This window comes from Mus musculus, chromosome 9, assembly GCF_000001635.26.
Source record: "Mus musculus strain C57BL/6J chromosome 9, GRCm38.p6 C57BL/6J".
NCBI classification, from domain to species: Eukaryota; Metazoa; Chordata; class Mammalia; order Rodentia; family Muridae; genus Mus; species Mus musculus.
Genome location: NC_000075.6, coordinates 89,810,539 through 89,837,666, shown reverse-complemented (window position 1 = coordinate 89,837,666; position 27,128 = coordinate 89,810,539). Strand labels below are relative to the sequence as shown.

The 27,128-nt window shown below is 45.7% G+C and overlaps 1 long non-coding RNA gene across 1 annotated transcript in view; it reads right to left on the bottom strand.

Annotated features, from left to right (window-relative positions):
• Nucleotides 1–11,148, bottom strand: part of 4930524O08Rik (RIKEN cDNA 4930524O08 gene) — a 37,510-nt gene extending 26,362 nt beyond the window's left edge. The window contains exons 1-3 of the long non-coding RNA NR_040735.1: nucleotides 10,430–11,148; nucleotides 7,071–7,275; nucleotides 3,973–4,093 (exon numbers count right to left, since the gene is read on the bottom strand). This is a non-coding gene — a long non-coding RNA (RIKEN cDNA 4930524O08 gene). The remainder of the gene's footprint in view (nucleotides 1–3,972; nucleotides 4,094–7,070; nucleotides 7,276–10,429) is intronic.
• Between the last annotated feature and the right edge of the window lie 15,980 nt (nucleotides 11,149–27,128).

Sequence of the window (27,128 nt, the reverse complement as noted above, 5' to 3'; positions counted from 1 at the left end):
CACGGTCCCCTCTGAGTTTTGGCTCTGCAGTGCCATGGGCCTTCTGAAAGTTTCCTCTAAGTCATACCCCGACTCTTTACCCACAGGACTACACTGGGTGGAGCAGGCGATCCTGAAGCTTCTAGCTTCTCCCCGGCAGCACTCCTTGGGACTAGTGTTGTCCCTGACCCTAAGGTCGATCACTTGCTCAGAATTTGGGAGGCACCTGCCAGGCCGAGCTCTGATCTCAGGGATAAGCGTCCACCTTAATGCCTAGGTAACATCCATTCACTCTGGCCACATCAAGAATTGTCAGTGGACCCAGAATGTGTCTCTCCAGGGATCTGAAGCAGTGTAGGGGTGCCACTGAACCAAGATAGGAACAGGAGGCTTAGAACCTGTACCTATCCTGACTTGAAACTGGAAGATAGCGTTTACCCCTGAGAGTATACTGAGACCAATGAGAAATGTCGAATGTTTCCTTTACTTCTTGGAGCCAAGGCAGGGCAGGATGGCCTAGTCCAAGAAGCAGCATGGAGGGAAAAACCCAGTAGCAGCAGTAGCAGCATTAGCTGCTGCCAGACTGGAGCAAGGCTATGGATCTCACTACTTTGGACTCTCCCAAATCCCAGATCTGGAATGTTCCCAAATAGCCACAGGGTCTAGCTTCATTTAGTTCACCACAGATAGTGCCCTGGACCTTCAATCTAACTAAGTAGCTCCAGGGCCTGCCAGGCCGTGGGCTGTTTCCCGTGATGCAAGGTTGGGCTGGATGCTGGCAGGTCAATTGTATTGAAACATACCTTTGTGGGAGTCAGCTGCCCCTTTTCAGAACTACAGACTGGCCCCGGGGCCAGCAATAGGCATGGAAAAAAAAGAACTGTAATGAGCTGGGTAATACTGGAAATTAATAGTGGTAATTAATTCTCAAAGCATTCAGAGACCACAGCAACAGACAGAAGGCAAAAAGCATTTCTGTTTCCAGGCTGAGCTCCAAATGGCTCCATCTCTTTTGAAATAACTCTCGGTAGCTTGTTCAAGTCTTGGTAGGGAAACACCAGTGTCGGATGGAGCAGGTCTGGCTTCTGAAGCTGCTCCCTCCTGCTTCTTGGCTGTGCAGCTCCAGTCATTCCTCTGACGTGAAATACAAAGGAGAGGATCCAATTCACACATCTTCCTGAGAGTCAGTGTGGTGACATGTGTGAAGAGGGGACAGTTCAGCCTTGGACTGTCACTGTCTGGGTTGAGGTCATCAACCACCCTGAGCCTTAACCTCTTTGCCTGTAAACCAGGAATGACAGTAATAGCATCCATAGCATCATCTTCGTCTTCGACATCATTGTCATCCTGATTTAAGTGGTAAAGCGATAATCACATACAGCACCTAGGTCATTGTCGTAGCATTTGCTATGCAACCTACAAGCACCTCACCATAAGCTGGCTGAAAGCTCTAGGCTCTGTACCCAGTATTACCGACACTGGTAGCATTCATTGAAAACTCATCATATGTCAAAGGCAGCTACCTGTGTGTGCTTCCTTATATATGTTTCCATCATCCTTATTTTACCTCCGATTAGATTTGGTTTAGATTCTGGTGACAGGGACAGGATGCAGGGTGTGTCTAGAATGCCCAGATCCTATGATTTGAGCCTCGGTACTGAATTTAAAAGGAATATGGAAACAACCATTGTGGGAGTGGGGACGCTGGTCTAGTTAAGTCCGGTCACTCAGCTCGATGGCATTTCAGCATATTCTGACTTAAAAAAATGGAGGTTGACTGGCAACCTCCAGGGTGAGGACTTTAAAACACTTCCCAGTTTTGGGGTTGGGGAGGTGATGGTGTGTGCTGGGTGAGCACTAGGACCTGAGTCTTATCTCCCAGCACTCAGTGGAGTGCTATTCCAGGTGGGCTATACCCTCATGGAATCTTAGCACTGAGGTGCTAGAGACAGCAAGATCCCTGGAGCTTTCCGGCTAGCCAGCTAGACAAACAGACAAGTCCCAGGTTCAGTGAGAGAAACAGAAAATAGGAAATGGACATGACCAGATGTCTCAGGTGAGGGTACAAAATCTCAGGTTGATACTCATTCCATACAGAAAGCTCCAGGCAACAGACAGGACCTATGATACAACCTAAACATACCAACTGCACTGTCTCCTAAGCCTGCAGACCTTTTGGATGATGGCCAATAGGGGAGTTGGAGGCTGCTACTGGGTTTCTGTGAATAAAAGCTGAAGAGAAGTAGAGGCTAGCAAAGATCCCGCCATGCATAGGGTAGGCCCCCATAACACAGAATGAGTTGGGTCACAGTGTTGGGAGTGCCAGAATGGAGAAACCTGTCCTGTGTGTGCAAGTGGGAAGTAAGGGAGGAGACATACGAGACCATTTGGGAAGATCAGCAAGATAATGAGATTGAAGAAGCTGGGTCTAGTTCTCCTACAAGTCACTGGTGGAGAGACAGCCTGTAGGGAATATGAATATGGAGCTTGGGGGGAAAAAGTGAGCAGAGATATGCCACCAGCCACATGTCCTGCTCATGAACCCCACTCCTGAATCCAGACCCTCCAATGGCCCCTGTGGAGAGAGCTATGTAAGAGTTGGGGATGAGGGTACATCCCCAGGGAGCAGCCACACTCCAGGGACAAGTGGAAATAGTGGAGGTGACATGGTTGGATGAGTCAAGCTCTGTCTCCTTATGGCCCCTGCTTTTGTAGTGTCTGCAGTGCCCCATCCACTCTGTATTGTCAGGCACTGAAGACATAAGTGAACGTATTTGCTATCCAGTATCCCTGATTTTACCCTCCAGTCTGATGGTCCCAGTGGTTCAAGTTGTTTGAAAGTGACTCTTTCCAGACTCCTCACACTCTGGAAGATCCTCATCTGGTCATGGTGTTGCACCCACACAAAAGGGAGGATAAGAAGGAAGCCATCTTTGCATTCCCAGGTGGCCCTCTATCCTGCATGCTCAGAGGGTGTTCACCGTTCACAGCCAAGTGCATGTTCACTAGAATGTTTTGTGAAGGAACAGGAAACCAATGCCATTAGCTTCAAGAACTCTCCAGAGACTGGGTAAAATAGTGTCCTCCAACAATTCATGTCTACCTGGAACGTGACCAGCCTGGGGAAAATCCTTTCTGACAGTGAGTTCTTTGATCTTAAGTTACCATTCTGGACTTAAGGTGGAGGCTAAGTACAATGATATCTGTGTAAGAGAGGAGAGGGCAGGAGAAGACAGATGCAGAGGAGATCTATATGAAGATAGAAACAGAGATGAGTTAGGATGCCACACACCAGGGAGCCCATGGAGGCTTCAGAGCAAGAGAGGAAGAAGGAAGGGAGGGAGGGAGGAACAGAAGAAAGAAGGAAGGGAGGGAGGGGAGGAGGGAGGAAGGAAGGAAAGAAGGAAAAGGAAGGAAGAAAGGAAAAGAAAGAAAGGAAGAAAAGTGAAAGAAGGAAAAGGAAGGAAGCAGGAAAAAGAAATAAAGGAAAGAAGAAAGGAAGGGGAAGGAAGAAGAAACAGGAAGGAAGGATGGAGGGAGAGAGGAAAAGGAAAAGAGAGAGGAAGAAGAAAGTAGAGAGAGATGAAGGGAGGGCAGGGAACAATTAAAAAAAGGAAGGGAGGAAGGCACTACTAAGAAAGGCAGAATGGGAGAGAATGAAGAAGGATTTGTCATTAGTTCTTGCAGACGGAGCGTACCCCCCCCCCCTTGTCAACTTGGTTTCAGACTTTTGTCCTCTAGAAACATGCGAGAGAATCAGTTTCTAGTGTATTGAGTCACCCAGTGCGTGGGGCTTTGTTCCGGTAGCCCAAGGACACAGGCAGACTCTTCTGTTTAAATGCCAAGTGGATGCACCCTGACACAAATATTGAACTCCAGCCTTGCTTGTCAAGTTCCCTGAGATTTATCGTTTGGGCGGCTAAGGAAGATTGGAAATAGGAGGCCTCCAATGTCTCTCTCTTAAAGTCCGCCTCTCATCCGTTGGTGACTCACCTTACGGTGAAGCAGGAGCTGAGGGTTTGATGAACAAGATGGATACAAAGTAGCCTCCAGGAACTATGGAAACAGTTGCAGTATGCCACAGCTTCTGATTCTAGATAGCAACAGTCTATACCTGTATAACAATTAGCATATATTAGATACTCGGTGCTTTTTAAAAATTTTGCTAGCAACCCTGTTTTATTGATGAAGAACCAGACACAGAGGTCTATTTATTTATTTATCTATTTGTAAGCCATACAGCTTATGGATGCAAGACTTAGACATCTTCCTAATCATTCAGGAATCAGGTATCAAGGCTGTTTTTCCCCCCACGAATCAAGATAACATAATCACTGGAAGGACACGCTCAAGGGATGTTGTGGCTGCTTTTGAGAGTGCCCATGTTTCTCTTGGACACCTGACTAGACACATTCTGGGATGCCTTAAAGATGAAACTGTTTCAGGGATCCCACAGGCCACCCTTAAATTCTCTTTACATAAGAGAAGAGAACCATTGGCTCTGGTTACTGACTGCAGAAGCTGTGCATGTCTCCTGACTCTGGGCCTGGCACATCTTTCCCACTCTCTCTGAAGAAAACTGGGGGATTCAGACCATAGAAAGCATAGAGAGCAATCTGATCCAGCACCCCTGGAACACCCAGTGCTACCTGAGAGCTTGTTAGATAGCAGACCCATTTGTGGTTCCTATTTTCTGAGCCAGATTTTGTTTTAAGAGGCTGCCCCGTGGACTGTGTGCACACTGTAGAGGGAAAGGGGCGGGGGGACACCCAAAGAAGGGCCCAACTGTAGGGAAATTCTGTGCAGTCCTTATCAGATGAGCTGAGATCACAGAAACCACCACTGCCCTGTCCTGGGTTTTCACACATGGGAACATATGTCAGACAGCCTCATTCAAGGCTATCCCAGACCCCACCAGTCCTGGGATCTGCCACAGCCAATTTCCAGGCTCTGACCCCAAATTTGGAAATGCCCTTGAAAGCTGCAGTGACTCTCAATGACAATTAAGACACGGGGGGCCAATTACTCTTTTCTCAGTCCTATTCATGGGGGTGGGGGGGGGGTAGGTGTTGGAAGCTTCCAGATTGCCGAGGTCCATGGATAGCTGAGCCTGTGCAAGGCATAAGGCATCAGATAAACAATCAATAGAGCTTTCAGAAGGCCCCCACTGGCTTCTCTCTCAAGCCGAGCACACAGGAGAGAAAGGGTTGGCTAGCTTGGAGATGCCTAAGGCAGGCAGTGCTGGGTTAATCGGCTGCTCTGACTCAAGTCCTCCGGACATCCTGTTTGTGTGGGATGGCCAATCTCAACGCAGACAATTTTGGATCAATAGCCATTTAATACCCAGTGTTCATAGCGGTTCTGATAGAGGAGGGGCTTCCAGCTTGGATGAGAGTTATAGACGAGGGTATTTTTCATACACCAACAATAATGCAGTGTTCGGTCCTGTGGTCTGAAAACCACAGTGGGAAGAAAGGCACGTGGGTGGCGCCCGCGTTTCATGCCATAGAACGGGCGCAGATCACCTCTGACACATCTCCCAAGGCAGGTTGGCCTAAGACTATGTACTGATCGGACAACGCAGGCGGCGCGCTGGGCCTGCCTGTCCTTGGCTGGGAGGATGACTCACACAGAGCCTTGTTAACCTGTTTACAATGAGTCATCTAAGCCCCCACAGGCCCAGCTCCCTCAGCTGTAAAATAGGAGAACTAATAACTGCCAAGTCACCTCATAGAGGATGTAAGTTCTAAATCAAAATGCGCCAAAGGTGGCAATCATGTACCGTGGACTCTAAAGTACTCCTTGAAGGTGTAACATGGCAGGGATGCAGCAAGCCCAGCTTCTGCTTCCTGTCTGCCGAGTCGGTCTTCTCCTGGGGCCTGTGCACAATGCCTAAAAGATGGCTGTAGTTCAACTCTGTTCATGTATAAAATGCTACTATCCTGCGTTCTTCAAATCTGTCTCTTCAGACAGCTGAATAGAGTTTTAAAAAGGTCTTTATCGACAGCGACCCCCAGGAAGGTGTAGGGAGTAGAAAAAGCAGTGAGATGAACTGTTAAGACCGATGTTAGTTGTGGATCCAGTTCTGCCCTCCTCCGCCGAGAACACTGGCTCTTGTCACCAGCCTTCCGGTTTCTCCAGCCTCCTGCCTTCTTAGCGATATGAGGCTTGTTGCTGGTTATATATTATTGAAGAGGTGATTACTGTTTCTTTGTCAGTGCTGTTTCTGTTACCTAGTCTCTCTCTCTCTCTCTCTCTCTCTCTCTCTCTCTCTCTGATCAGCTCCTTATTTTAAGAAACTCATAGGAAACTAAGGGACTATTGGTGCATAATCCCTCCCAAGGCTCATTTGCTACTGAAATTTAAAAACTTGCCCAAAAGTAAGACATTTTGCTTGCAGTTGACTGAGACCTTTGTGTCTTCATGTTCTGTCATCCCCTCCAGTCACTCTGTGTCTGTGACACTGGAGGTGTCACCAGACACAGCCATAGTGTGGTGTTGTAAGTAGCCTGCAGTTCAAGGACATGGCACCAGGTGAGCTATCACAAAGAGCTTTGGGAAAATTCCTGAAAGCACAGTCTACTCAGAGATAGTTTACAGTCAACTCTGTATAGAATGCCAGAGAACTTCACCCACCACCTGAAATTCTTCCAACTCAGTTTCCTCTTGGCTTGGACTGAAAAGACACAATTTAAGCCTGGTGGCACAAGCTTGGGACATTTTAAAGACTCTAAAGTACTTTTAAGACTTAGAAGAAAATTTCAAATACTGACACAAGATACAAAAAGTTCACTTCAAAAAGTTAATAAAGCTAAAATATGCTACTTTAATTGAATCTTATTGAAATTGGCAACATTTTGGAATGGATATATAAAACAATTCTTGACTTTTGATGTCTTTCAATTTATTAATTAAAGAAACAAAAGAATATTCAATTAAGAATCAACGATAAGAAAAATCTGTGGAAATAAACAAAGTTAACAGAAATTATTCTGCTGTGGAAGAGTGAGGGATGAGGCTGGAGAGATGGCTTAATCGTTAGTGTTTACTATGCAAGCGTGGGGACCTGAGTTCAAATCCCAAGTACCCACCTCTAACCAGCTGGCTGCAGTGGTGTTCTCCTGTGATTCTAGGGCTGGGGAAGCAGAGACGCGTGGATTCCAGGGGCTTGTGGACAAGGCAGTTTTACACTGGTTCCGTGACAGAGTTTGTTTTAAAAATACTCAGACGAGAGCAATGAAGGAGCCCATTGAGTCTTGGCTTCCAGATGCATGTACACACATATGTGCCATGTGTCTGTGCATACAGAAAAGAGGGGAGAAGGGGGAGGGGGACGGGGAGAGAGAGAGAGTAATTTAAAAAGGGTGAATTACAATATATTCAATTCATTAAGAGGAGGAGAGACATTTTGAATAAAGGTAATGAATCCATTTATGGATGGCTTGGCGGGTAAGTTAGTGACGAGAAATCAATCAAAAGAACATCTTTGAAAGACATTTAATTTTTTTTTTCCTATTTGGAATAAGTACTGACACTGACAAAGATAACTCGAAAGCTATAATAGGATGTTAGTGCTGAACTGTTATCAACACACTGGCTGACAAGTGCTCTCAAGTTCAAAAGAACTGATGAAGATACATCTTTGCAAAAGAGAACCTGAATTGCATTGAAATCCTATAGTGTATATATATATATATGGATCATTGGTAGACATTTACCCCAATTGGTAACTATATAAATGGAACATAAAATGTCCTCCCAGAGGCCCACGGGATTGGACACCCGATCCAGGGCTTCTGGCACTCCTTGTGGCGTTTGTAGAAGCTTTGGGGATGTGTCTGGCTTCCCCTGTATGGGTCACTGAGGTGAGCTTTTGACTAGTATGGTCTATCTTTAGTTTTGGTCTAACTTTTGGCCTCCTGATCCATCAGATGCTGGAAGCTGCTGCTTCACCATCAGACCCTGATGCCTTCCCTATGTTGATGGTTGTGCCTCTGAAACTGGGAGCCCAACTGGACCTTTCTTCCCTTACATTGCTTTCTGCAACGTATTTTGTCACAGCAATGGGACAGTAATGGATATAATAACCATATTAAATATTAATATTCATTTAACTGAAATTACCAACTCTATTTTTCTCTGATGTACTAAGCTGGAGGAAAGATTGACTTCTTTTTACATTTTTCTGACAAGGAAAAAAATGACATTACATAGTTCTTGTCTTATGCAGAGACTATTCAGTGATTAAATGAACATGAATGTCAAAAAAATGTTAGAGTCAAGTCAGGCACATTGGTGCAAAAACAATGTTCTTTTTCCAACTTTTGTTAAGTTGCCAATACTTTCAAGTTTTACAGAAATTATATTATGTGATTTTTTTCCCCTTCATTTAAAAGCACAGTCTTGGATTTTGTACTTGGTTTTGGTTTTCTAACCTTTTGTTCAAACAGGCTCCCACCCCTTGAAAGTGAGCATGTATACAGATACACAGACACACATAGAGATATACACACAGATACATACACTTACACATGCAAATCCACACAGACACACAGATACACATAGAGATATACACACAGAGACACACACTTACACATACAAACACACAGAAACACACACATACATACAGATACACATACAGACACACAGACACACAGACATACAGATCTATGGACACAGACAAACATACACATGGAGACAGATACACAGAAATAGACAGACAGACACACACACACACAGAGACACATACAAATAGACACATACACACACCTTTATAAGCTTCAGGTCCCACGAAAAGTGGAAGGGCCCTAGGATACCCTTTCTGATTCCAGACTAACCCATCTTCTATGGCACGCCTTCCTATTCTACAGTAGGGGACAGTACTGTCTGTCTGCTCTGGGAGTGTCATCAGCACCCCCTGACTTGGTGGTATGGCGATTGGTTTCAGACTCCGTTGAAGGAAAAAACTACATGTTTTTGGTTTCTGTGGCTGTGTCCAGACACTTAATCTGAGAGTCTGAATTTGAGGGAGGCTGGAATAAACAAACGGTCACTGCCCTGTGGAGCCCAGAGCACCTGAATGGTGAGTACGTGCTCGGGCACTCTTGCCTGTTTTTCATGTGGTCTAGAAGAGATTGCTTCCCTCAGGGATCCAAATATCTAATGTAGAAGAAACCACACACCTTCTCAGGAATCTCCTTGTCACCTTGCCATGGTGAAGGCACAAATCCTGGGCAGCCTTCTGCCCTATGCAGTCACCAGGCTGGCCCCGGCTGTCTCTGGGAGGCTGACTCATGCCAAGGAAACAGATCTGGGAATGTCTACAGAGTTCCTGGTGGTAAGGATGAAGAACTGGGCATAAGTGGAGAGCCGGGACATGTGCAAACGGTGAGGCAGTCACTGAGCCGCTGGAAGAGTCTGGGGTGTCTGCTCAGCAGGTACCCACCAGTTCCTGCTTTTTATGTGAGGGTTCTCTAGAGAAACTGGGGAACGAAGTAATTTTATCCCTGAGAACATCTCTCTTAAACACCATGAACCTCATTGTACCCGACAAATGCAAGCTAGGGAAGAAAGGGTTCACAGGTCAACTACAACAGCAGCAGCTTGTCCCCTTACGTCCCTAAACAGAAACAGATAAAACATTAATTACGTGTAAGACAGTGCTTAGCCCTCTCTCTACCCATTCATTCCTGGACCTACCCCATAAATGGTGCCTCCTGCTTTCTACATGAGTTGGTCTTCCCAACTCAATTCACCCAATTACGAAACTCCTTCATAGCCCCAGGCCAACCTAATCTAAATAATTCCTCATTAAAACCTTCTTCCCAGCTCATTCTAGGTTGTCAGAGTCGACATCACAGTCATTTTCTTTACTTGTAAACAGTGATGGATAATTGGGACAAGCAGAGTAAATAGCAGCGTTACTCTGAGTGACAATCCCTGATGACTGTCTTGGCCTTGTGACAGTACTGTCTGAAGTGAACGACTTGGTTTTAACCCTTGTTGCCTGCAGAATTTTTCACGGAGGCTTCTCTAGATGTTGGAAGCTGCAGACATTTCTGGATTAGATCTGGGAAGCTTCTGGATGGTGGGTCTCCTCTGAGACTACCTAGACTAGCAATTTCCACATCCCAGCCAGAATCCCTGGATCAAAATCTTGTACGAAGCTCATTCTGTCTAAGGCTCGTGGTGGGTATAGGGCTCAGAGGCTCACAGGTGCTCCCTCTTGTGGGGCGGTCTGCAAGTAGCATTCTTCATCCGGGTGTCGGAGGAATATCCGTAAAACGTATTCCTTGGTGGAAGCCATGACTCAATTTAATGGGAGTGAAGATCACAGAGAAGAAAATTACCCAGAATGACTTAGGAACCCTTTGCTTTCTCCTGGCCTCAGTTTCCCTATCTGTATTTTGAGACTGCAGTCTTCCACGCTCTCAACATCCCAAGCACGTACTATATTAAAGCATGATGCGGGCGCCCCCTTGTGGTCAGAAAAGGCCTTGGCTGTTGGAGGAGTTGATGGCGTCTGTAGGTTTACGCAAATGGAGGCCCAAGACAGGCCTTCCTGTTTTCTGCTCGATTTAGTGCTCTGTCTCGAGGTTAGTCTCTTCTCTTGATTGATCCTCATATTCTCACATCGAGTGGAGCATCAGGAGGCCCAAAGAGACATGATGGACAATGTTCCCTTGGCGATGCCACTAACTGCGTGTGATTTTCGCCAGGGCCTTTTACCGGAAGCAGGCTTACATAACTGCAGTGATGGGGGATGGGCACTGTCAGCCTTCAACCTGGCATCTAGGAGGTCTGTGAAATCCCCTGAGGTCTAGGGAGCATTTGTGCAGACCAGCAGTTGTAGGAGACAAAGGTCCAGTGTTTTGTCTGCGTTTCTTGAGGTGGCTTTGCCGCTTTGAGTGCATTAGTGATAAAGCTTCAGGGGAGAGGCCTTACCTTCAGAACGCTCACATCGGGCTCCTTTTTGGTCACCAATACTGAGTAGACGTGCTTTAAAAGCCAAAGAAAAATGAAGAAAACAACAAACAAACAAACAAACAAACAACAAAAAAAGCCAAGTCCCCTAGATCAGAACTGACAACCAGGGCAAATGGTCTCAGCTCTGTATACCTCTGCCTGCTGGTTTTCCTGTCCTGTAATCCCAACGTGATCCCTGGGAACTCCAAAGACAGGAACTGACAACAGGCAGTCCTGGCGGGCTCTGTTAAGCTACAAGGATGGATGATGGCTGGCTTCAGTTTCTAGTCAGTTTCACACTGCCACGGAATCGGTGACCGGTTCTGTCTCCTTTTTGCAAATCATGAGTAGAGGTGGAAGAGGGAGGCTAAGTCACCACGGTTAGTTCACTTGATTCTCACAATAGCTCTGGGAAGTAGGCCTGTTATCACCATGTACTTACAGAAACTGAGTCTTGGAACTGGAGAGTGACTTATCGCATACCAGAAAAGGTGTTGATGGTGGGGCTGTGTGCGTGTCCATGTGAGTATATATGTGTATATATTTGTGTGTGTGTATATTTGCTTATGTGTTTGCATATATGTGGGTGTATGTATCTATGTGTGTGCATTTATGTATTGTGTATATATGTATATGTGTATATATTTATATATGTATGTATGAATGCATGTGTATATCTGTGTGTGGCATATTTTCCTCTAAGTTTTACTATGTAGTTTTTTAAAAAATTTAGCATATGTTACTTAGGCATGATAATGGGTTTTATTATGACAGTCTCTTACATATATAGCACGTATTTTACTCCTAGTCACCTCCATTACCCTTTCCTGTCACTTTGCCTCTCCTGCTGAGCCTTCCTCCCACCCCAGCTAGGCCCCACAATGTTACATTCATGTCTTCTTTACAAAGAGGAACTACTGAGTTTTGTTAGTGTTGCTTACAGAGACATGGCTGCAAAGGTGTTGTTACAGGAGAGCACACACCTTCACTGAAGACAATGTCTAGTCCTCTCCCAGACACCACGGAATCGCTGGGCTTTTAATTGTGATTTGCAGCTGGCCCATGTGGCACTCACAGGACTGACGAGGGGCACTCAGCACCTCAGGAGACATCATGCCCAACTGTTGGAGCCACTGGTGTGTCCACTAGAGCATTCTGAGCACGTCCCCAAGGTGTCTGACTGAGGTCCTTGTCCCAGTTTCTGGACTGAATTTCTGGCTGTATAGCAGTTTCGGACAACCCATAACTCTCCTCTTCAGTTTCTCATTTCCTGGTGACAGGATCTTATCTTGACATTCCCTGGCCCACACCTTGCTTTGATCTGTCACTGGGCTTGGCAAGTCACTCATGCAGAAGTCCACATGTCCTCTCTGTTCCTTACAAGGCCTGGAGACTGGCAGCTCTCCTGGCCCCCCCTCCCTGCACAATAACATAGGGCCACACCCACAGAACAGTTTATCAACACTGGGGCACCAGTGACTTCCCACCACTTACCTGATCCCCACCCCAAGTCTTCTGTATGAGGGTGTCCTGGATACGTGAGAAATTACCAAGCATTCAAATGTTATGCTTATCTTTGTCCTTGGGGTCTGAGAGGGCCAGGATCTCATGGACATCTTATATTCCCAGCTAGAACAAGGTCCTCCCATCCCACTTCTCCCTTTCTCTACCACACCAGTGAACACTATGGCTGGGTTCTGTGTTACTCTCTCTTCCCTAACCACCGTGGCCATCAAGTCTGCCTCTGTCCACACTGGACTGTTTGAGGCTGGTCCTCACTTGCCCGTGACATGGTCACCATCTCCTTCACTGTGTTACTGAAGTCCAAATATCCAGAATCTAGGCGTGGAGTGCATAGCATGCCCACTGTTCTGTGAATTCTCACTGTCATGGCCACTGAAAATCCCTACGCCTATTAAATAAGCGAATGCAAGGGTGGATTGACAAGACACTCCCCGCTGCTCTCAAGCCGTGTCCCGCCGTACTGAATACAGCTGCACTTGCTCCTTGGATATTATTACATGCAGAATTTCACCTCCATTCCCATTAAATACAATTCATTCATGCCTGTAAGCGCTTTATAGATAGCCTTCTTGACCCTCCCATCGATTTAGTGAGGGAGAGACCCAGGGAATGATTGACAGATGCTCAAAGCTCAAGCAACTTCTAGAGACAACCTTCCCAATGCCGTGGCCATTTAATAACAGTTCTTCATGTTGTGGTGACCCCCCCCCCCACCATAAAATTATTTTTTGTTGCTACTTCATAACTGTAATTTTGTTACTGTTATTAATCAGAATATAAAGATTTGATATACAGGTGGTCTTAGTTGACCTCTGTAAAAGGGTCTTTCAATTCCTCAAAGGTCATAACCCACAGGCTGAGAACCACTGCATTAAGGGGTGAAGCCGGGACACCATCCCAGGTAGGGTTAACTCAGAGCTGAAGCACAGAGCACAGTGTTCTGTGCTGTGCCCAACCACAGGGTATTTGCAGATGAGAGGCACCTGACTCCCAGTGCCTCATCCAAAGTACAATAGAGTCCAATTAGGGCACTCACCTTCCCCCCCCATCCCCCAGGTGTCAAACGTCTTTAATCAATAGGCTTCAGCTAGAGTTTAAAAGTTGGCTTCGGATCACCCTGGATGTATAATTACGTATTGTAGCAACACATCCGTATGGCTGTCACACCCCATCCCATCATTAAGCCAAGATGAAAAGGACCTCCAGCGAATTCCAGACTAACCTTCTGAGCCTGTTTTATCAAGGAAAGAAGCTGGGTCATTAATGACCTCTCTCCAGTGACATCCCTTTCTCTCTAGGAAATTTCCTCTGGCTTCCCCTCAGCTCTGTCCCTTGTGTCTCATGATTAATGACCCACTAGCTGTCAGTTTTAGAACCTTGGTCCCTACTTGTTCCGATCCCATTACTTTAGGCAGGTCTGCTGCGCCCAGCAGATGTAGAGCAAGAGAGAGAGAGAAACTGGAAGATGCTTTTGAAGTATTTTTACATTCACGATTTCCTTGGGGAGAGCACCTGCTTTGGAACCACAAAGAGAGGCACCACAAGGAGCAGCAGACGGGACAGGTAGACCGGCTGGCTATATTTGAATGTGGCATTCCCAGTGCAAATACGCTATGACTGCCAGAGCCTGTGGAGTGGGACTAAGGTCTCCAGATGTTTTGGGTGAGTCAGGGTTTGTACAGCGACTGCCAGAGGCCATAGTAGGTGTTGAAGATGAATTTTTTGAACATTAAATGCACAGCCAGCCTGTGATTGTACCCCAGGGCTTGTTGAGTGCTACGAAGCCTGGGTCTCTTGGTCTTGCGTTTGAATGGTTTAGAATCCAATCCCACCTATCTATCTACACATGACTTTTGAGGGAGAGGAACATTTGGGATGAGGAATCCCAGCCTACTTGTTAGAACTCCTTCTGATATAAAGCCTCATTATGCTTTTTTCCCCCGGCCCCACTGTGGACTTTTGAGTTCTGCTGAGATCATTAAAGACAGGTGTTTCCTTTGTTGGTCTGTCTCTGCTGGTATATTTCTATTTATCTCTCTTTCTCATCAATTTTCTACAAATCTGATGACTTTTTAAAAAAAAATTCTGGAACGCCTCCACCCAATTCTGAGCATTATTTGTTCTGAGTATAGAAGGGCCTCATAGCAGACACATCAGGTTGACTACCATAGTCTCTAGCATAGCATTCAATTTCACCTTTGCAGTAAGATGCTATAGAGAAGATGTCTATAGCAATGGAGGGGCAGACTTTAACTTGGCTTTGTTCTTGGAATTAATGGGAATGGACAGGCGGCAATGTCTAATACTGACTGGCAGGCAGTGGCTGCCGGTGATAAGCCCAAGGCTTTGCACAGCTCTGAAGGGAAAAGCTACCAGAATTGCCCAGTTGGTGCCCACCACCGGTCTAGGTGAAGCAGGTAGGCAGTAGCAGTGTGCTGGGTATTTGCAGAGCTACTGAGCAACCTTGTGTTGGGGAGATTAACTGAATTATGTAAAACAGGCTGTGGCTCTGTGGAATGGACATGGCCAGAGATAGAGGCAGCAGTGACAGAGCATGAGAGGAAGACATTGTGACTCCCTGTGGTTATTCTTGACCTGGTTAATGCATATAGAAAGCCTCACTGGAGTTATATTCATCCAGCCCCCTACCCGACCTTCTGAAGCCCAGCTTGATACTGCAGACTTATCATTGGTCTGTTTCCCAGAGAATCCCAATGCTGGCGAGAAGCACTGCAGACCTTCTTTGGAACCTCAGGTAGACCCTTGTCTGGGCTTAGTTTTGCTACCTAGTCTCTGGCCACAGTCCTGCTCGGAGGAGGAGCAGCCCAGGAGATTTTGTCATGCAGAGACAGCCTAGCAATGTTAACAACACCTTCTTGCTCATGGCTGCTAGGGGGAACTTGCCTTTGTTTCCTGGTTTGCCATCAGGAAATAGAATCCTCCCAGAACTTTGCTGGACTTTAGCTCTTTGCCTGGATTTTATGAACTAGAAGCTCCTACTTCATCCCACCTAGTCCCTGAGCAACCCCTGAACCATCATGCGCCTCTCTAGTCTCTGTCATCACTGTTGATACTGTAGTACTCCCTTCATGGAATGAAGAAGATGGCTGCCAAGGAACGCTGTGCAGTCCTCTGATCAGCCACAGGCTGCTCTGACATGATGATCTCAGCGGTCAGCTCTCTGTCTTGGCCCCAGCAAGGATTGAATCATCTTAATCCTTATCTTTTCTGATGAGATGCCTGCCACCTTTATCCCATCACCGGGGACACAACAAGTCACTTTCCTTTGTAGGAACTTGTAGGGCTTTGAGCCCTATACAATCTCCCAGATTTCACAGGCTCCCTTTAGACATTCACTTTTTCTGTTTTGATGCTTATTGGAACTGCGCCACAGCCTCTGCATGTGTTGTTTCCTGCTGGCCACGGTCTCTCTCTCTCTCTCTCTCTCTCTCTCTCTCTCCCTCTCTCTCTCTCTCTCTCTCTCTGGGCCTCTGCAGCCACTGATTTGTGCTGTGTCACAGTTGCTGCGAACGCACAGGCCTGGGAGTAGGGGGAGAAGAGAAGAGTCACAGCTAATCGCTTCATCATCAGAACAGAACCGATTTCACACAACATGTTCCCACCCCGCTTCAGTCTGCCTTGTGCCCCAGAGCACATGACTTCTACCATGGTATGAGGAACCTCTCCGAGTCCTTGGAATCTTGGCTGTGTGCAGGACACCCGGCCCCAGGCAGGCACGGAAGCTGCAACAATCATCCATCATTCCATTTAACAATAATCTCATCCCCAGTTTCAGCTTCAGCCCTGGCTGAAGTGGAGAAATGTCATTAGCATGCGAGAGTGTCTCCAATATGATTAGGATCTCGGCTCTGAGTGTTCCCGAGAGAGGCAGGGCCCTGAACATTCCAGACCGAGCTTCTTGTGCTGGCCTGTTTACAGAAGAGCCTCTGACACCTCGCAGGCCTGCAAACAAACACACATGTATGCTCACACATATAATGATGCGCGCGCGTGCACAGACACACACACACACACACACACACACACACACACACACAAACACACACACACAGCTTCTCTCGAATCAGCAGCTGTATGTAAGACCAGGATAGTTTAACCCAACATAAAACAGAGGTATGTTTATTACTGTGTGGAGAGAGAGCCAAGTCTGAAGAGCAGATATTAACTCAACCTTGGCTCACATGTTCTGTTACTGCTGTCAGCACTGAAACACATAGCTTCTCCTGTTAAAGTGGCAGTATTTGAACTAAGGGCTGCACAATGCAGTCACCTGGAAACCCTTAAAATGACCCCATGCTGTACAACATGCAGAGTCAAAGTCTGACATTCTCAAAGGATTAGCTTGGGGGCAGATATTTTGAATGTGCAATGTGAGTTCAAACTATAGGTCTGAATGCCACCATCTTGGTGATAGGTGTTATTAAGGAAGGTGAGTTATTTTAAATAACTAATTATTCCCAGACTAGAATACTGTGACCATCCCAGTGGCATCTCACACAAACAGTTGCTTTTGATCATCCTACCTACCTACTAACAGCAGACAGTGAATGTCTAATGGTAGCTTTGACTGTCTATATTGAATACTGAGCTTTTTCCATGAGAAGGGAAAGAAATATCTGGAAGGTCACACCATGTTTCTCTGCAGTTGAGGCTAGAAGTTGTCCCGCAGTCTCTTGGCTAGAGCTGTTCAATGTGCCCCATTCAGAAACAAGGAAGCCAGGGGAGGAGAAGTGGCCTCCGATGGCAGCTTGAACACACTGCCCTTCCTGCGCCTTTCACATGTTGCCCCCAGTGGTGGCTTGGTTCTCACTAAACTTAAGTAAGGATCAAATCATGAATTTTTATCAGAAAGAAAGAGAAAAGTCAGGCCTAACACAGTGACCAAGTTTGTCTCCAGAACGTTAAAATGGCTGCCTGCCAGTTTAGTATTTTTCTGGATTCACAACCCCAGTCAAATGCTGTCAGAAAACAGATCTTTTATCCTGGCTGTAGTTGCAATCGGCCATTTTAGGACTTCCCAGTGCTCTGGAGTGTTGTTTTAAGATTTTCAGCTTTGGGGTTAGAGGGAATGCTTGCTGATCAACCATGAATTTAGATCCCATCACCTGTGCAAGAAACCAGATGTCCCTAAAACCCCTATAACTCCTTCTCTGAGAATCCTGTGCCTCTTTCTGCCTCTCCAAGAATGATTTGCACCTCCATGTGAGCATTCACTGACACACAAAAGAATAAACCACGTACATAAAATAAATGACTTTACTGAGTGTGTCCCACACCCAGAGCCAAGCCTGAAGCCCCCATCTGCTGCTCCTGGAGGACATGTTTGGAGATAAATATTTTGAAGAACCTCCTAGGTGACTTTTAATGTGCACCTTGAGTTGGAACTATGAGTTTCAATGCCATCATCTGGGCGATGGGTAGTGTTCGGGTTGGTGGGTTATTCTACGTACCTTGTTATTCTGATGACGAAGAGGATTACTCATACTCCGTGAGTGGGTGCCTGTGGAAGCCAGAAGAGGATGTTAGATTCCCCTGGGGCTGGAGTTATAGGTGATTGTGAGCCCCTGATGTGCATGCTAAGAACTGAATTCATGCTCTGTTTGAAAGTGCTCTTAGCTGCTGAGTATCTCTTTAGCCCAAAATGACTCTAGAAACAAAGCAAAACAATAACAACAACAAAAACCCAACCAGCCAACCAACCAATCAAACAAATAACAAAACAAAACCCCTAAAACTGTAGCTTTCCCGATCATGGCCGGGTTTTATAGGGCCATCTCTCTCTCTCTCCCTCTCTCTCTCTCTCTGATGATTTATTTATTTGTTCATATCTATGGTTTCAAAAAATTTTTAATAAAAACTGAATGTTATACATTTATTTATTCCCGTGTATTGTTGCTCCAGAAAAATGTTTAAATAAAAAAATGAGTATTATAAACTGTAGGTATGACTTCTAAGGAGATTAGATATCATCACAATATTATGTCTTTCCTCAAGAAAATATTTTACATTTATAATTATTAAAGTTTCTTTTATGTTCCTCTTTAAATGTGAGCATTTTAATATAATTTCAAATATATATGTACAAATGGATCTATGGATATATTATATATTCATAATACACAAACACACTAAATGCAAGGAAAGAATGCTATTGATATTTATGTAAGCATTTTATAGCAGTCACTTTACTAAATTCTGATGGAGTTCTTCCAGGTAGAAAGTTATCCTCCCTGATGAGTGTAATTTTGCTTTGTCCTCCCTTACAATTGTGTGTTATTTGTTTCCTTACCTTGCCCCAGAACAGCACTTAATCTCAGTGAGAAGAGGTATTCTTGACAGTTCCCACTTAGAGGCAACAGCTGCAACGTTTACATTGTGAGTGTAGTGATGCCTTCACGTTAAGAGCGCGGTCTTCTAGTGACAGCTCACAGAGTACGTTCTTCAGTGACACTCCAAACTGGATTTTATAAAATTACCTGTTGACTTCTGTTGGTGATTCTTCTGTATCTTTTTTTGTCCTGTTGATGTGATTTGATAATTTCTTCCATCATTATATTAGATCCTCAAGAATAAAAAACAGAACTCTTCCGGTGCCTAATATCTTTTAAAGATGAACTCTTAGTCAACTGCTTGGCCCTTATCTAAAAATCTAATATTTCAGAGGCAGGAAGAATGAGACTTGAGGCTCTCGAGCTATAGAGTGAGACCTTGTAACAAATAATAAACAGACGTTTTTTTTTTTTCTCTCCATTATTTATTAGGTATTTAGCTCATTTACATTTCCAATGCTATACCAAAAGTCCCCCATACCCACCAACCCCCACTCCCCTACCCGCCCACTCCCCCTTTTTGGCCCTGGGGTTCCCCTGTTCTGGGGCATATAAAGTTTGTGTGTCCAATGGGCCTCTCTTTCCAGTGATGGCCGACTAGGCCATCTTTTGATACATATGCAGCTAGAGTCAAGAGCTCCGGGGTACTGGTTAGTTCATAATGTTGATCCACCTATAGGGTTGCAGATCCCTTTAGCTCCTTGGGTACTTTCTCTAGCTCCTCCATTGGGAGCCCTGTGATCCATCCATTAGCTGACTGTGGGCATCCACTTCTGTGTTTGCTAGGCCCCGGCATAGTCTCACAAGAGACAGCTACATCTGGGTCCTTTCAATAAAATCTTGCTAGTGTATGCAATGGTGTCAGCGTTTGGATGCTGATTATGGGGTGGATCCCTGGATAAGGCAGTCTCTACATGGTCCATCCTTTCATCTCAGCTCCAAACTTTGTCTCTGTAACTCCTTCCAAGGGTGTTTTGTTCCCACTTCTAAGAAGGGGCATAGTGTCCACACTTCAGTCTTCATTTTTCTTGAGTTTCATGTGTTTAGGAAATTGTATCTTATATCTTGGGTATCCTAGGTTTTGGGCTAATATCCACTTATCAGTGAGTACATATTGTGTGAGTTCCTTTGTGAATGTGTTACCTCACTCAGGATGATGCCCTCCAGGTTAAACAGACGTTTTTGATATTTCAAATTCTTGGATTTTTTTTTGAGATTAATATACAATTAAAACACATTTGAACCCATGAAAGAGAAATATATTATGTGTTTGAAATAAAAGTGGCATTGCCTCTCTGGTGCTTTCGAAAAGACAAACAGACAATACACAGGCAGCATTTATGCAGGCACACATTTTGTTAAAACCTGGGATAGGCAAAAGAATTCTGAACCATAAATGAACTTCTGGAGAATCACCATCTCCGACCTTAAGCTGTACTGCAGGCAATAGTGATAATGACAGCATGGTGTTGGTACAGAGACAGATAGGCAGATCAATGGAATAGAACTGAAGACCCAGAAATAAATCCACACACCTACAGACACTTGATCTTTGACATAGAAGCCAAAACCATACAGTGGGGGGTGGGGGGGGGGGAGGAGAAAGCATCTTCAATAAGTGGGGTTGGTCTAACTGGCAGTCTGTATGTAGAAGAATGCAAGTTGATCCCTATTTATCACCTTGCGCAAAGCTCAAGTCCAAGTGGATCAAGGACCTCAACAGACTTCTTAATGGACTTTCCAAATTTACTTCTGCTTTGCTGGATGCCGGGTGTCTGCTCAAACACAACCATCTCCTCCTTCATATGCAAGTTATATACGTTACCGAATGGATCCCCTTAAGTAACCCTCAGGGCTAGGGTGTCCAGGCTTGTTCCTTTTGTTTTAGTGAAATCACTGCTCTCAAACATGGCCTAGAATGGACAATGAATTTTATGACCACCCTTTTCTTAGATGAACTGTCCCTATTGTACCCACACATACCTTCTGCGCAAGGGCACTAGAATGCTTATTATACCAGCGAGCTGGCATCCAGTAGGTGTTCTACATACTAGCCAAGGTTATTTGTCATATGAAAAGTATGGGTTTAAAAATTCTTATGTAATGGTGGCTCACAACCATCCGTAATGAGATCTGACGCCCCCTTCTGGTGCGTCTGAAGACAGCCACAGTGTACTTATGTATAATAATAAATAAATCTTTAAGAAAAATTCTTATGTAAGAAGAGCTCTTCTAGCAGGGAACTTTCCTCCTCCCTCACAGCTTAAGGTCCTGAGGTTTTCTGGTGGTGTCAGAAAGCACACTGCTCAGCCAGAGGTCAGACAGGGCTGGCAGCCACGTTTCCTCAGAGTAGATGAGAAGGGACTCTGGAAGGGGCCCCTGAAAGGACTCCCTGTTGCTTCAGGACTTTGGGAAGCACCATTGTGGGCTTAGGGTCTCAGGCAAGGAGAAGAAGGTGGAGGGAAGGGGAGGGAAAGGAAAAGTCTAGAAGACAGGACAGGGCAGAAGCAGAAAGAAAAACAGATAGGGTTTCAGGGAGTGGGGAGAACATGGCGGGTGGGTGGAAGAGGGCCAGATGGAAAGAAACACGGAGAAAGGAAGGAAGAAGGCAGTGGTTGCCCCAGCATCGGGCTGCAGCCCCGTGGTGGCTCTCACACGGCTATTTTGGAGGTGTTAATTTCTTACCTATTTGAGGAAACTTGGCAGGTGTACTCACCTATCTGGAATGTCTCAGGCTTCTGCAGACTGTGATTGCGGAATAAGGTCACACTCTCTTGAACTGCTCAAATTAAAATCAGAGGAAACGCTCTTCTGCCTTTGCTCTTAGCTCCCCGAAGAGCTGTGAGGTGCAAGCCCGCCCTTGCTCCCGCCATGCCTTCACACCACAGAGCGCTCTTTCTTCTGCTTTGGACTACTGACCTCAGCGGGCCCCACCTTACAAGACCAAGTGGCCCCCACAATACCCCTGTACCTATTTCCCTGGTCTCAGGCGAGAAGGACGCTGCTCTGACTTTGCTCTTCAAAGCCTTCCCTCCATCCCTCCTGCGGATAGATCTCAGGCCTTAATTGTTACAAGGCGTTATTGAGCAGTTGGAGAGAAGAGGAAGTTGCACAGCTCAGGAGCAGTTCATGTGCCAGGTCTTCTCCCAGCCTGGCCCCAGCCTGACTCTATCCTGTCGCGTTCCACAAGGGCCCTGCTGGGATGCTTGCCTTTCTTTCTCATACAGTCACAGGTAAATGTCTGCTCACCCAGACAGAGAACTGAGACGAGACGAGACGAGACAAAAGGCTTCTGCCCAAGTCTAGTTTGGTGAACCAACGACTTTGCCAGACTTACTTGCAGGTACATGGGCCAGGAGTGTGAGTGGCTCCCAAATGGCTACATCGGTGGAAAGTTACGCCACAGCACGTGTGACATCTCTCCCTTCGGGTAACATTCCACTGCCCATATAGTCTAGCATTGCATACTTTAGGGCATGGTTATTTATGGCTGTTGGTGTGCAAAATGGAGTGAGTGGCTGGGATCTAGCATGAGGGCGGGACGCCCCTCCCCCACTGCCTTCTATGAGAGAATGTTATTAAGCCTGATCTTGTGAAGGTCTAAGGCTGTCCTTAGATGTACTTCGATTTCCAGATGGTAACGGAGTCGTGTTTTTTTTTTTTTTTATCAAGCGTGGAAGACAGTGTTCTACAACAGGCCCTCTCCTGCTTCTTGTCCACGTAGCCCTCAAGAGGAAACAACTTTACCTCTTCCCATGCTCCTTCAAGGTCTGTATTAGTCTCTTGAAGCTTAGGTTAACAAGTGACCACAAAGCAGGCAGTTTTCAACAAGAGAAATGTATTTCTTCATAGCTCTGAAGGCCAGAAGTTCAAACTCAAGAGGTTCTTATGGTGGCTTCCTCCCAGAGGCTCTGACAGAGAAACCAAATCTGGCTTCTGGTGGCTGCTGAGACGTCTCAAGTCTCCCTCTTCTACTCCAAAGGGCATTTGTTAGGTATTGGATGTTTTTTTTTTTTTTTTGAGATTATAATGTAATTACTTTTCTCCCTTCCTTTTCCTTCCACCATATCTTTCCATATTTTCTATCCAATGTCTTTCAAATTCATGGCCTCTTTTTTTTTCTAATTGTTATTGCATGCATATATGTATGCAATCTGGGAATTTTTAAAGCTATGTTTCAGCCCATTATAGAGTCTTTATTGCTTCTAGAATGCCCTTCATTCTACACATTACTCTGTGAGTGTAACCTTGTTCTGAATTCTGAGACACAGCTAAATTACTTCCGACATACCAGTCTAATATCTGTCTATGTTACACAATTATTTCAAAGGTCAGCTTCAGCTGTTTGTAGGCTGAACTAAATGAGCACTGGCTCTATGACCAAGAGGAGGGTCCTGTGTGCCATAAACTGATGAACACTAAATGCTGATGGGGAGTGTGTGTGTGTGTGTGTGTGTGAGAGAGAGCGAGAGAGAGAGAGAGCGAGAGAGAGAGAGCGAGAGCGAGCGAGAGAGAGAGAGAGAGAGAGAGAGAGAGAGAGAGAGAGAGAGAGAGAGACTCTGGTGCCCACATCTTAGATGTAGCCCTGCCGGAGCTGGAAGTGGAAAAAAAAAAGAGGTGCTGCTGTCAATATCACTAGCCAATTACAGGAGGGGGTGAGCTGCCCACGGCTGGAGTCTGTTAAGGGCCTGGTGCTGGCAGGTGGATAGAGGAGACCACAGCTGTTTCATAGCACAGTTTTCCTCAGTTGTACCCTTTCAGCAATAATAATGTTGCAGAGAGGACTGAACACTGTAGGAGAGAGGGGAGAATGAGTTCTGAGGGCCCAGCAGGGAATATCAGGGCCTGGAAGAGACTAATTTATTTCCACAGTGAGGAACCTGATGGTTGGTGTCTAAAGCCAGCGACTGTAAATTGAATTGTGTACAAGCTGGATAGATGTTGCACCGGAAGGCATTGGGAGACGCTGAAAGGTGTAGACCTTGTTAATGGGGACAGAGCTCATCGCACAGGCTCTTTTGATTGGATGATGTTAGAGGGATTGAGGTTGCTGATGGGAGGGGATGAGGCACAAGGCATGGCCACCAGGGGGAACTGAACAATATACATCTTCTAAAGAGAACAAAAGCCCAGGGGAAAGCAGTGGACAGGCCCCGTGGGTGCCAAACATTCCCCCTACCACAGCAGCAGCGTTTTGGGTGCAGCAGGCTTTGCCTGCCTGTTGGTGCAAAATGTCCGAGTTCTGGGAAGTTCACGTTAAGGGCCAGAGGGAGCCCCACAACGGATTGCCTGCCACCTTCCTCATTCGTGACAGAGGAACAGTTCCACACTGAAGGCCTGAGTTCAGACTCCAGCTTGGGCCACTGCACTTCAGTAATCCCCCCTTTGTACCCCTGTTTCTTGGTTAGTTATTCACTGAGAGGGTGGCTGTGACAATCTGTCCCCAAAATACTATTTTAAACCAACAAAAATAATTTTATTTGTGTGCTCTCCCCCTCCTCTTTCTCTCACTCTCTCTCTTCATCCCTCTCTCTCATTAGCTTGCATGTGCATGTGCAGAGGTCAGAGGTCAACTTCTGGTATTGTTCCTCAAGAGCTGTCTATCTTAATTTTTAAGGCAGAATCTCTCACTGTCACCTGAGATTTTTTTTTTTTTTTTTTTTTTGCCAAGTTCTCAGACCTGAGAGCGCCAGGGACTTTCCTCTCTCTACTTCACAGTCACTGGGATTGTAAGCACCTCTCCACAACTGGTTTTTTTTATGTGGGCTGTGAGTATTAAGCTCAAGTCTTCATGCTTATATGGTAAGCACCGAGTTAACTCTTCTGTCCCCAATAGTAATAATGTCTTCTGCTATGTTATGTGTTGCCTGGGCGTGGCCGGGCGGTTTTCCTTCAGGGTGTCTTAAGGGCAGCCGTCAGATAGACGCTGAAGCTAGGGTTCCCAGGCTGGTATCTTTGCTTGTTGGCTGTGGGTCTTCAGACATTACTCTCTCCACACGAACTCCAGACAGTGGCTCCTGACATGGCAGCTCAAAGGCCATAGAGTGTCCCAAGACAGCAGTGGAAACAGCACGTTTCCAAATCCTATTGTGGAAGCTCATGGGATAGATGTGGTGGCTGTAAACATTGTTAAGTCACCTCCATCTCACCCTGTCCTTCAAGGCAACCAGAGATGCTCACCCAGCTTCGGGGGTGAGGTGTGGATCATAGACTACCTCAGAGGAGGATGAGTTGCAAAGGATTTGTGAATGTCTTCAAATCACTGCACGATACAGTTAACTGGACCAATAATCTTCCTTCACAGGATGGAAGATGCATAGTCTATTCAACTGTTTCTTCTAGGGGCCATTTTGGTAATTTTAGCTCTTTGGTAATAACATGCAATGCTGAAGGGAGTGTCTGTGTGTCCCTTTTCCCTTTCTCCTTTCTGTTCTTTCTTTGGGAGGGGATGTCAAGTGAGGAGATTGCAAGATCAAAAACCAGGAACTTTAAAATCTAGTCTCCACTTGGTAAATACCTTTGAAGCTGTGCTGAGAAGGCTGTGGGCTGACTCACCCTCCCACACCTTGTCGGCGTATGCATGGGCTGTGTGGCTGTCTGGGGCCTGAGCTGAACCTTACTTTTATGGTTCCATTTTGCCTTTGTGATGCCCAATCGAAATGCTTTTGTTTGTACACAGACAGGTTTGGTGCTTTGTTGTCTTCAGGCAAGGCCCCTCTTCTGGGTGACTCTGAGGTGTCCTGAACAGCTGGGGACAAGACAAAGCAGGGAGGACATGAAGGAACTGACCTGGCTCTCTATAAGTAGAAACATTAGCCCATGTTCCCTCCCAGGCTCTTACTGGGTCTTGTGACATCCCTCACAGCCCCATTGTTGTGGGTGAAAGCATTCCAGAAAGTGTATGAGCATTAAAATAAGATCCATTTGAGCAGTCTTTCCCTAACGGAATATGGGACCACATGTCTGGAGTTCTAATCTCTATTCTCTGCTAAAAAAGTCCTGGTTCTCCTTGACTAAGACTTAGAGAAGGGATAAAAGATGTGGCAATATTTAGATGACTATCATTAAACTCCCCTGGGACTAACTTGTCTAGATAATTGCTTATGGAATTGATGTCCATTCACATATGGGCATCACATGTGAAAGTCCAGTTACATACGGACTTTCGAAGTCACATGACACCTGAACCTGGAAAGGGATGATGCTTTCTATTTTAGGTTTTTGCTGGGATCCTGGAAAGCAATGCAATGCCAGGATTTGTTTTTCTTTGTAAATTTGGAGAGTGAGCCTAGTGGGAACTGACACTTAGTTGGATTCTTCCACAAGAGTATGGCATGGAGGATCCTGTCCTAAATTTGAGAGCCACAAGACTAAATCTTTTTTTCCAGCAGTTATTTACCTGGTAGGTGACTTTGGGCAGGCCCTCTTCTTTAATGCTTTTTAGAAGGCCCATGAAAATATGACATACATGCAACCACAGCTCTGGAACTTGGTGGTGGTAGGGCATCTCTGAAGACTGTTACTTCAGTATCCCATTGTCTTAAGATTGCTTCCTTAAGATTGCTTCCTTGTTGCCACTTCCTTATGGGCAGGAAGGTTTGGACAAGGAGAATTAAATACTATATCCTTGGCAAAAGGCGTTTCTTTTTTTTTTTTTTAATTTTTATTAGGTATTTTCCTCATTTACATTTCCAATGCTATCCCAAAAGTCCCCCATACCCTCCCCTACCCACCCACTCCCACTTTTTGGCCCTGGCGTTACCCTGTACTGGGGCATATAAAGTTTACAAGTCCAATGGGCCTCTCTTTCCAGTGATGGCTGACTAGGCCATCTTTTGATACATATGTAGCTAGAGTCAAGAGCTCTGGGGGTACTGGTTACTTCATATTGTTGTTCCACCTATAGGGTTGCAGATCCCTTTAGCTCCTTGGGTACTGTCTCTAGCTCCTCCATTGGGGGCCCTGTGATCCATCCAATAGCTGACTGTGAGCATTCACTTCTGTGTTTGCTAGGCCCCGGCTTAGTCTTACAAGAGAGAGCTCTATCTGGGTCCTTTCAGCAAAATCTTGCTAGTGTGTGCAATGGTGTCGGCCCCGGCATAGTCTTACAAGAGAGAGCTCTATCTGGGTCCTTTCAGCAAAATCTTGCTAGTGTGTGCAATGGTGTCAGCGTTTGGAAGCTGATTATGGGATGGATCCCTGGATATGGCAGTCTCTAGATGGTCCATCCTTTCGTCACAGCTCCAAACTTTGTCTCTGTAACTCCTTCCATGGGTGTTTTGTTCCCAATTCTAAGAAGGGGCAAAGTGT